Genomic DNA, 11,777 nt, shown 5'->3' with positions numbered 1-11,777 from the left:
TAATAGCTGAAAGTCTGCAGAAGATATGGACGACCAAAAAACGTACAGAATAATAAAAAAAACATAAGGGGGTTAAACGTCTACGTCAGGGTTGATGTACTACAGTGGGGATTGAACCACTAACACATCCACTGCGACATAACTACAATCACAACACGTGGGATTCAAACAATGCTCTCCCACACCAAAGACATTAACATTTCCACTGCGCCATCGCCAGCTGATAGGCAGCAGGTGTACGTTCAGCCCTAATCAAGTCTGTCTTTGATCTCTGATTACCACACCTGTTTAAAGATAAGCATGGTCATGTGTGTGTCTATGTGCATGTGTATCTGTGCAAATGCGTATGTACGTCTGTCTCTATCTGTCTGTATATGCGCACATGTGCGTGTGTGTCTATGTGCGTGTGTGTCTGTCTGTCTGTCTCTGTGTTGGTGAGTATGTGTGTGTGTGTCCATGTTTTGTAAAGACAGTGCGGAACCCCTTTGATCTCTTTACACCGAGAGAAGGCCTGTCACATAAAGGCTCAGAGCGCTTAAAAGAAAGGTGCTATATATATATATATATATATATAATGACCTAACCATGAGCACCAGAAGGCTTTTGTGAACGTATTGATATGCAATTTATGTAGATAAAGTAAAAAATGTGGGCATATCAGTGATTTAAAAAAAAAGCACTTTGCTCTGCGTTTTGCTCACATATGTGGACAATGTTTAACATGGCAGCGAATGGAGTTAGATTTGGAACTGTTGTCATTTGGAAGGTCACCGAGCCAAAAGTAAAATTAATTTCAGATGAAGCATGTTGGTTGAAACTAGACAAGAATACCTATGTTTTGATGTATAAATTGTCCAGGACAAGTTAGAATTGTTGGCGTGGCAAGTTATAGAGAAAGAACTAAGATGATTCAAAGCGCCCCACTCTAGTGATATCACCGCACCCTCTAGTTCATGCAATACACACTCACTATAAATGCAGAAAAATCCTAAAATGTACACTAAACTTAAACAGCTTTTTTTTTTTAAAAAACTCTAAAAAGATATCAAAACACCCTGAATACCTGAATATTTCGTGAAAGGTTTAATGTTTGAATCACGTCTGTAGGTGAAAGAATGTAGGAGCAGATACATTTTGAAGCAGAAGAGGATGTGAAGGATTTAAAGCTTGCTCTCATTGACTTCAGTGTTAAAATAAGATGTTTAAAAGCCTAATATTTGAAAATTTATAAATAGTAGGTAAAAAAAGTTGAAAAAGTCCCATCATCTGCTGAAAGAGCTGAAGATTTGAAAAGTTGAATGGTTTAGCTGAAAGTATGCAGAAGTTACAGAGAGCCAAAAAACGTATGGAAGACTAAATAACAAAGAAAGAACCGAATAACAATAGTTGGAATGCTGTGCAACGGCATTTCCACAATAAACAGAATAACAAAAGCCCACAATTATTAGTTTGGGAGCAACAGCAGGCTGTCTTGTCTATGTATACAAACACACAACACATACACACTTTTATTTTAATCCACGGCCTGCTGATCCTGTCTAGACACTTGATGTCAATGTAGTTTCTAGTGTCTCATACATTTAGTATCATTTTTTCAATCTGAGATGCAGAAGCTTCTCTTTTTCTCACAACTAGCATGCTAACAGATAGAGATCAGATAGACCTAATGTAAAAAACAAAAAACAGTGTTAACTCCCACAGTTTGAAGCTGCATTGAGGTTTTGACATGCTGCTGACAACAGCCTTGACCACACCAGAGTCATGTTACTGGATGTGTGTCACCCTCACCACATAAGCGCACAAACACATACACAGGACTGTAACTCAAAGCTCATTTGTGCCCCCTCTGACCACAGTACCCCCTACCCAACATCACATTACTGCACCTCCCACCTGCTTCCTGTCTCTCTGACCCAGGGGGCCTGCCCACTTTTAGAGGGACGGTGTGTGTGTGTTATCTCGCCTTATAGCTACCTAAAACTTTAATCCACAATCAGCAAGCCAAACAGGAGACAGAAAAAAAACATGCAATGAGGTCTACTTGATTTATCTCACCCTTTGTGGGTGTTTTTTCCCTTCTCAGCCATCAGTATGACCAAGCAGAAAACAGAAATATAACCCTAGTCAGTTCAAACCACACACATAAAACCCCTCTGCTCAACACACGAACAGTCTTTAAGCAGCTTAACACTAATGTATCGATAAATGTAGGCATTTTCATGATGTAACAAACATAATTGTTTCACACAACCAGCTTGTTTGACAAAAAGCCCAAAACAATATTCTTGCTTGTACAGACCTGTTCAGGATCTCGCAAGACCAAGATTTAGCCCAGCCCACAATGGAATATTCCACTGTAACACACACACACACACACACACACACACACACACACACGCACACACACGCACACACACGCACACACACGCGCACACACGCACACACGCACACACGCACACGCGCACACGCGCACACACACGCACACACACGCAGCAGTTTGTATATAGTGTTACAGGGTATAGTTACGTCTGTGATACCTGACTACCTGTTTGTCTGTAAAGTAATTGAGTAAGAAAATAATTAGTTGAAATGGTCAGTTTTTAAATGGTTATTTTTTCCATATTAGATGGTCTGATCAAATCTGCTTACTCTCCAGAAAACAACATTTCTGAAACATTTTCTACACAGCTCAAATAAATAGATCTTAATAAAAGCATTCACAGGGCTAATAAAAACAGCACACAGAATTACAAAAAGGTCTTAGATATAAAGTGTGATCCAATCACAAGAGACCAGGAAGTGCTTCTTGCTGCAGACCAGTTTTGAAAGATCAGTTTTGGCTTCCCCCCCTCGCCCGAAGCATTCTGAGACATACGGTGAAAATGCTTCATACACCGGCTTTGTGACGACAGCATCAAAACATTAACAAAACAATAAAACTCATCAACATGCCACGTCCGATATGTAATGCACACCATACACCAACAGTTAACAACACAGTGACACAGCAAATAAAATAAATTAGATAAGGTTGCGGGTGTGGTGAAAACCTAAAGTCAAGCAAAAGCTCTCCACAAATCTGAGTCGCTGCCAGTTGTCTCTGGCATCCAGTCAGCTCTCTGGTAATTTAATTGGACAGGCGAACATCGGTTTGTCCTGGGACAGGATGAGTCAGTGAAGACGGGAACAGTGATTGGACAAAGCCCCAAAAGATGGAGAGAAGTTTCATTATTTGATTTAAGACATTTCTATTGCAGGATAAAATGACATAAAAAAAGAGAGAAAACTTAAATGACTGAAAAGATGGATAAAGTGCAAATGTTTCCCAACATCTCAATGATGCCGTATTAAAATGAACTACCGGCAGCAGAGGGTAAATAGCTCCAAAGTGTGGTGGTGCGGCCATATTTGTTTACGCTATCTGTGCTCATCTGACCTTTACCATAACTTTTGGTGCAATGGGAAAGACTTTAGGAGCTCTGCATCAGCCTGCTGGTCCAAATATCTGAATACTATGTGCATTACTTTTTGAAAGGTTGGTGCTGGTTTTTCGAGTCTTGGAGGTGAACAGAATAGTTTCTTCACAAGGGATAACGCTGGTGCTGAAGTACTATTTAATGGACCATGTTGGAGATAGTATTATTGCTGCCCAAGGTCAAGAATTAACTGTAAAATGTTTCTTAAATGCTCCGGTGATACATCTGCTTGCTTTTTCTCAAAAGTGTAATGCATCTTTGCAAGATACAAATAAGAAAGGAACAGTCAGAAAAAGGAGAACCCTAATACAGAGTGGAGGAGAGCTGTTTTATTGCCTCTCTGGCTACAGAGAACGTGTGTGTGTGTGTGTGTGTGTGTGAGATGGACAGAGAACAGCAAAGAAGGTGAGAGAGCGCACAAGTATGACATTGTTGGGAGGTAGTATTAGCTAAATCAAATGTTGGGTTTTAAAACAAAAGAAGAGCTATATTTCTTTTCACCTTCTGCCAAAAAGATTAAGTTGTGGCCTTCATCAGACAGTTCTGCCAGTAGTGAGTGAGGATTTGAACCAGGGACGGTGGAGGTTGCATGATAAGCGTCTTTAACCCTTGTGTTGTCCTCGGGTCAAATTTGACCAGTTTACAAAAACTTTCTATATCAGAAAAGAACGTTGAAAAACTTGGCAAATGTTGAAAAAAAAACTACAAAAAAACAGGGAGAAAAAAAACAAACAAAAAAAACATTGTTTTTAAATGCTGAAAAAGTGACAAAAAACATCAAAAATTGTTAAAAAATTTAAATTGTTAAAAACTTGACTAAAACATAATTAAAAAAACGTCAAAAAAGTGACAAAAAAATAGGAACACAATTGACAAAAACATTGAGAAAAGTGTAGAAAAAGCACAACAAACAAATCAAATTTCAACCCAGAAAAACACAAAGTTGCAGATCAACGGGAAGACAACACAAGGGTTAAATCTCTTTAGAGCAGGATACCTTCTTGTTTTTAGGAACCTGCAAGCTTCAAGCTTCGTGGTGGGGTGTGGAAACCATTAAACAAACAGATCTGGAGTTGCTGTGAGCATACTTGTGGAGGCTGATAGAACATTGTTCGACAGCAGTCTGGCAAAAATGCCAAAGTCAATTTGGATATTGTAATGCGTTTTGTGTGTTTAAGCCACAATTCAACCTCTAAAACAACCATTTTTAAAGTAAAAGTCACATACAAAATTGTTTATATTTCAGTTGTATTTCACGTCCATCATGAATGTGAAGTGGGTTTGTGTGTGTTTTGTTGGAAGGATGAGACTGGTAGGTATTTCTGTTAGAAGAGTGTGTGTAATTACATGTAAAGAACATGTAGTTATGATCCTTATAAGTTGGGATATAAGGAAGCATACTAAAAACATAATTTACATGTGAATGTAAATATCATCCAGTTTGGCATGCAAATTATCAAAATATATAAATATGTAAATATGTACACGGGTAAATAAAAAAAGCCTTTCCCTGTGAATGTTTGTGTATGGCGGTGTGTGCTCTGTTTGCACAAGATCTGTGCAAACGTACGTATAAGTTCTGGACTGTGTGCGTTGTGTTCATGTAACTGTCTGCTCGCGACCAGTTGTGTCTGGCTACACTTTGGTGTCTAACAACCTGAAGCTGACTCAGCATCAGTTGATAGTCAGCAAACTTTTCTTCAAGAGGAAGTCAATTGCTTTCACTTCAGCTGAACCAGCCGGTCTCATGCATGCAAACTGAAAAACCTCATCGAAACATGTCAAAGCAAGAGGCTGACACAAAGAGACGGGTTTTTAAGAAAGAGGTGTGAACAGTATGGATCAACATATACTGCATACCTATTTTCATATAGTTCTCATTGGGCTGATGGTGGTTGCAGAAAAGAAAACACATTCGACTTGACAGAAAATAGAGGAATAACGTTTGTTGGCCATTTACATCTCTCTTTGGGACCTTTGTTTTTGTGCAGATTTACTCAAAAACAGCAAACTAACAGACACAAGGATGACTTTTATGTGCAGTGTAAAAAGTAAATAAAAGAAAAGGGTGTTATCTCCTAAGTGTTTGTGCATGTGAGACTTACCAAAAGGCCTTGAAAGCTTCATTAATTGAGATGTTGAAGTTTTGGACCAGACTGCAATTTTAAGCCCTGCAGTCGTACCTGAACACACACAAAAACAAAGAGTTACGCATATAAATACAGTGCACACAGGCACACAGTAAGTCAGATTATACTGTATATTAGATCAATACAGCACCCAACACCACGGCAACATCCACTCTTACTCTCTCATGCACACACACGCATCGACATAAATCAGGAGCTGCCAATAAACCAGAACACACACAAACAAGCAAAACACTTCCAAAAAGTCTCTCTCCTATCAATCTGCTTCTGCACCAGTAAGTTGATGGAGCTGCAGATGTCCAACACAGATGTATTTAAACAACATTGTATGCTAAGACACAAAAAATGTGTATAGAATCCTTCAAACATATGTTATAGAAACAGTACATACATAGTATAAACTGGATGTAGATTTAAAGGTTTCTATAAGGTAAATAAAACACAACTTATATACGTGGAGGAGCTCTGTAGTTGATTTAACACTGATATTCATATCACAACCTGCTGAGTTATATTCTGGATGACTCAATGAGTCGCTTGCTTTCCAAGCACTGTGCAAGGTGACATCTTGATATTGCTTGTTTTGTTTGACCAACAGCCTAAACCCCAAAGATATTCAATTTACAATAATAAAACACTAAGAAAATCAGCAAATATTTACAATTGAGACCAGAATCTGAATAAACTACTTCAATCGGTTTATAAAATTGTCACTGACTAATTTTCTTTTGATTGATTGACTAATCTATGCCCTAAATGTCTTTTATCATTTTTTATATTAGAGTGTAATATGCAGGTTTGGTGGCACAAACACCTATAACGGTTGCTATTTGAACGGACCAACAGCCATTGGTAATGGAAAAAAAAACACAGATGAATAGTTGAAAAGCAGGACACTCCTCATATTTGTTTTATAGTTAATCGGCAAGCCAATAATCCTAAAATATGTCAGGTCAGTCAGTAAAGTCAACTGTAAAGTGCTCCTTCCAAAGGCTGCAGTGAAGGAAACGAAGCTCATTCTGATGTCCAAACTGCAACCCTGAGCCTCTTCTGTTTTTAAACCTTCTTTACATTTCAACACCATTCACAAAACCTAATTATGAACACTTTATAATTAGAGCAACATCATTATGCAACCTGACCTGTGCCGGGCTCTCTGCACCCTTAGCCTCTCGTCTCTTTTTGTTTTTGACACAGGCCTACACACAAACTACTGTAAATGCCTCCCTCTCCTCCCCCCCCTCCTCCCCTCTCTCTGTCTCTCTCTCTCTCTCTCTCTGCAGCAGCAACCTGAGATGCTGAGTATTCCGCTTGCCGAAGCCGAACAACCTCGGCTACAAAATATGTAATGTCCGTCCCCTCTCGTCGCCGGTGCTTCAACTAGACACCGAGCTCACCTCGCCAGGTTGTGTCAGCCGCTGGCTCCGTGTTTTGGTCCGCTCAGAGTCGGACAGTCGCTGGGCTCTGCGGCAGATTGTGTTGCATAGGTTGTCCGCTACTCCTGCAACTGAAGCCAGGGCTTTAAATACGCCTTTAAAGGACTAGCTGTCGGAAGCAGAGACGTAGCACTGACTTCCGTCAACGTCACGGCTAATTTGCATAAAGGGGCGGGGCCGCGGTGGTGATGCATCGTGAAGTGAATTTTCAAAGGTGAAAACCGTAAACAACATTCAGTTACAGAACGTTATGTAGCCTACTAACTCAACTACGTGTTTTAGGTAAATGCACTTTACTTGAGCATATATCCATTGTATACTACTTGCTTTTTCTACTACATTATAAGAGGAAAATTACATTTTCAGTGTTGGGGAAGCTACTTTGAAAGCATAGCTTTACAAACTAATTAGAAGTTGAACTATAACAAAGCTGGGGATTAATCTATTTGGTTAACTAAAATTATTTAAAAAAAGGTAGTTAATCCATTTTGTAAAAAAACATGATAAAAATGACCATACGTGTAGCCTACATGTGATACAAAATTATACTAAAATACAAAACAAAAGTCACATGCCAGCAAAAATGCCACTCGGTTTATTGCAAACAAATGCCCACTTGTTCACAAGTCGTACATTAACAAAACAAAAAACACCCCATTATTCATGGAAAAGTGCAAGGAATGCATGGCTAGGTTTTGTGTCCAATGTCCATCAGTCAGCAGGACTGAACCTGTCAGTCACTGCTTTCCAGAAACTAGAGTACAGGTGGGAGGTATTACACTAAGCAGGATTAGGCCTACCCAGTAAACAAGGTAACTTTTAAAATAGCATGCAGCAACTTCTCTAAACATTTGCTATTAAATAGCAACCAGCAGTACTAAGTCTAAATGACACCTTTATTCAGTGAGCTGACATTCCACTTCAGACCTCAACCTGTCCTAAGTGGCTTTCTGACTTCACAGCAGTCAGGCTAGTTCAATTACAAGAGAAAGGCCATGGAAATAAAAACAAAAAATATTTATTTTAAAGCTTTGGTGCGTAACTTTTTTATTTAAATGAATGTCTGTTACATTCAAGCCATCACACTATCAGCTCCAAAAAACTGTCTGTAGATTCAGTAGTTAAATTCACAAGAAATGGCAGAAAATGTAACTACTTTAATCTCGATGCAAATATGAGTGTAGTTAAACTACCAGCAAGCTATCGCAAAATGTAGTTATACCACTAGTTTAATTACATGTAGTTCACTACTCCCCAAAACTTGTATATAGGTAAATGATCTTTTCTCCACCATTGATTTATTTTTAAATCCCTGTGTTTGGTTGACATTGGCTTTACTTCCTCACTGTTTGGGGGTCTCACAACCCCCAATAGTGTATGTGTATTGAAGTGGTAACCCCTCCCTTAACAAACTTATGAATTCCAAATATCAGAAATCCAAACTGACTTATTGGGTTTTGGAAGGGTAGTGCTGCTTGAAAAGTACTGTTAAATATGACCATGGGCAAAACTGACCCAAAACAGAACATTTTGAGTTAAATACACAGAAAATTAGCTGCAGGCCCTCAGTTTCTTCCACTTCCTGTGCATTTTGAATTAGTTATAAATAGTACTAGTTTGTGCTAACTTAATCAAGCACAAAGCCAAAATAATAAAAGCCTTAAAACTACATTTTTCACTGACAGTTTGTCATTCTGTCTAACTAAAACATAGTTAGCTGGTACAGTGCTAATGAAGTTTTTTTTGTTTGTGGCATTGTACTGCAGAACACTGCTCTGTTGACTAGAGTTACGGTTTTAACACTTAAAGTTGCGACACAAACAGCAATTGTGTTTGTTTTCCCCCCTTAAATGTAGCTCTTGCTTTCTAAATTAACATTTATGGATTAAAAGTAAAACTGATTAAAAGCTGCAGTAGACACAGAAACCAACTTATCTCCCGCTGCAGCCGAAGCATGTGTGGACCTGCACGGTGAGAGATTAAAAGTTGCTCATGGCTTTAAGTAACACGACAATCTTCAGCACGCACATACACTACATATACAGATTTAACCAATCAAACTGTACAGAACTACACATCCACACATATGATCTTTAAAGGACCGAAGGGTTGTTTCAGTTAGGCTTCGAAGTAAAAACACCTCGACCGGCACCTCGGGGAGGTCAAAGGTGCTTTACGCAGAACAGCGGCCCTGCAGGGATTCTGTGTTTAGCTTAGAGACACCAGAGCAGGGTGGATGCCGTCTGTTCTAGCTTTATGTTAAATCGTTCTTATCACTCTGCCACCCTGCAGCACAAGCAGAAGGGTCAAATAGCTTCCATGTTTGCTGTGGCGCTACAGCTTTACATTGTAAAGCTGAAATGAATAGTTAATTATGGAAAAGTCAACTGACAGAACATTGTTTGTAACTGGTGCAAGCTTCCATACACATCAGTGGACTTCACTGTGTTTAAGGAGAAAACCTAATTTTATTGCAAAATCTTTACTGGGTAAATTATTGCAGTGCATATTCAGTTTAAGGACATATTACTCCAATAGCTATGACTCTAGATAGACAGAGCTGGTTAAATCTGCCTTTTCCTATCACTCTCGCAAAGTTTGGAATGAGCTGCAAGGAATACTTAATTCAGAATCTTCACCCTTACCTTCAAATGTTTGAAATTACTTCAGACACTTGTGTTTTGGTATCTTTTGTGTGACATTTGTACTAAACTGCACTTGATGTATCTCAATGGGACCTTTGTGGTTAAATAAAGGATGTAAAAAAATGGCAGCTCTGTTGTTTCAGTCATTTTTCAAGCACAAATTTGATTTTCTTTGTCATATATAAAAAAAAAACTACTAAATATTTTTGGGTAATTAATGGGTAATTTGTGATTATTTTCCAACATTTTATAGACAAAGTGGGTTCTATATCACAAAAAAAGGAAAAATTAAATTGCCAAATAAATAAATGGCTGTATTATATAATAAATAAATAAATGGCTGTATTATATAATAAATAAATAAATGGCTGTATTAGATTGATACTGTTCTGATCAGTGAAACTGAACTTTGATCAGCTCCAGCAGAAAACTAACTTCTCTTGGTATCAAACAGCACCATCTTCTGGTGAACTCTGGAAAGTGCAGAAACATGGGGAGAGAGTTTAATTTTCAACTGTAAATAAACTAGAGAAAATCATCTGCATACGTCAGGTAGATCTAGGATGAGCACAGTAATAAATGCATGCCATAAAACATATACAACTGTTGTATTGTAAACCATTGCATAGAGTGGTGATGCCTTCTCACACAATAGCAATTTATCTTTTCTCTTATTTTTCCCCAGATTGGGAACCACAGGCACAGAGAATGTATTGAAACTTGCTCTGGTTGAAAAACCAAACTGAAGACATGTATTCTAAAATGTGTGTTTAATTGGTTTACTGTTAGTTAAATATTAGAAATCCTGTTAACAGTCTTGGAGATATACAGTTTCCTATGAAGTTCTATAAAAAGTCAGTAAAAAAATAATTATACTTCAATGGTTGAGTTGTTTGCATTGTCACCCGTTTAGTTTACAAAAAGAATGTATTTTATGTTCACTTTTAAAAGTTATATAAAGTGTATAAATACATTACAATAAGTTGAACCTTTGGATGAACCTCAGGTGATCCGAACCAAATTGATCCCACTTGTAATGTAACAATTATGTTTACAGGAATAAAAAGATGTGTGTCTATATCTTTACTTGGAGAGTTCAAGAGTCCCAGAAATTATGTTCTGAGGAGAAAAATGGGATTTGAAGATGGAAAAAGTGAAATGAAGAAAACTTCAAAGTGAAATAAAAACTTTGTCTCTTCGGTTTGACTTAGTTAACAAAAATAACACTATAGTAAGAATAACTAGTTCCACATAAAATGCACAGAACAGAAATGTTTACAGTTTATAAACATATGTTAACAAATGAGAGGCAATCCATAGCCCGTCCTTTTCACTTAAAATTATAAATACCTTTTCTGTCATACTGTATATAAAAACATTTTGCCTTTAGTCATTGCAACCAACTAGTCTTGTAGGGAAATAAATAGAAAGGCATTTAGAAACTTTGTTTAACAATGAGGTAAGCATTTGATAAGGAAATATAATAAGATCAAAACACTGTGGGGTTGGAGATTAGATTCCAGATTTTGCAGGACTAAACTTCTTTCTCATGAGCCGCTCTGAAGCATATACGTCGCTGTATCACATGTCAGCGTATAAGTCCAGCTCTCAACTATGTTTCATCTTTCATCATATTTCCGGTCACTCTCTGCAGTACACATTACAGCGTTACATCCATCAAAAACAAAATTTTCTTTCTCATGTGATGGATTTGTTTTTAGGGTAAACAACTACTAGGGTAGTTTGATTCCATTAAGATGCAGAAACTCACCTCAAAAAACATTTGGAGGTGAGGCTCAGTCACCCAATGTTCCCACATAATACAAGTGTGATCAAACTCAATATTAAACAGGGAACAGCATTAAATAATACATTGTATGACAATATGAAAATGTATAAACCTTCAGAAAAGTGAAGCATTTAATTAAAAAATACCCAGTGCTCACTGCTCTTTGTTCAATTTTTGTCATTAGTCCTTCATGTTCCCGAAAAATAGTAGAACTCACCACTTCATAGCAGACAGGAGAACCTGCTTAGTTGGTGACTCTAAAATGTAAACCTGTTGTTTCA

General features: G+C 37.8%; 1 protein-coding gene and 1 long non-coding RNA gene across 2 annotated transcripts in view; one reads left to right on the top strand and one right to left on the bottom strand.

Annotated features, from left to right (window-relative positions):
- slc45a4a (solute carrier family 45 member 4a) overlaps window positions 1–7,169 on the bottom strand; it is a 49,903-nt gene extending 42,734 nt beyond the window's left edge. Inside the window, exons 1-2 of the mRNA XM_032535463.1 lie at window positions 7,024–7,169; window positions 5,582–5,659 (exon numbers count right to left, since the gene is read on the bottom strand). The gene's annotated coding sequence lies outside the window, so the exon portion shown is untranslated. The remainder of the gene's footprint in view (window positions 1–5,581; window positions 5,660–7,023) is intronic.
- Window positions 1–11,777, top strand: part of LOC116701705 (uncharacterized) — a 23,361-nt gene that overhangs the window by 11,114 nt on the left and 470 nt on the right. The window lies entirely within an intron of this gene.

The sequence above is a fragment of the Etheostoma spectabile genome, chromosome 14 (assembly GCF_008692095.1).
Source record: "Etheostoma spectabile isolate EspeVRDwgs_2016 chromosome 14, UIUC_Espe_1.0, whole genome shotgun sequence".
Classification (NCBI taxonomy): Eukaryota; Metazoa; Chordata; class Actinopteri; order Perciformes; family Percidae; genus Etheostoma; species Etheostoma spectabile.
The sequence above is the reverse complement of the archived record's forward strand: the minus strand, read 5'-3'. Positions and strand labels throughout refer to the sequence as shown.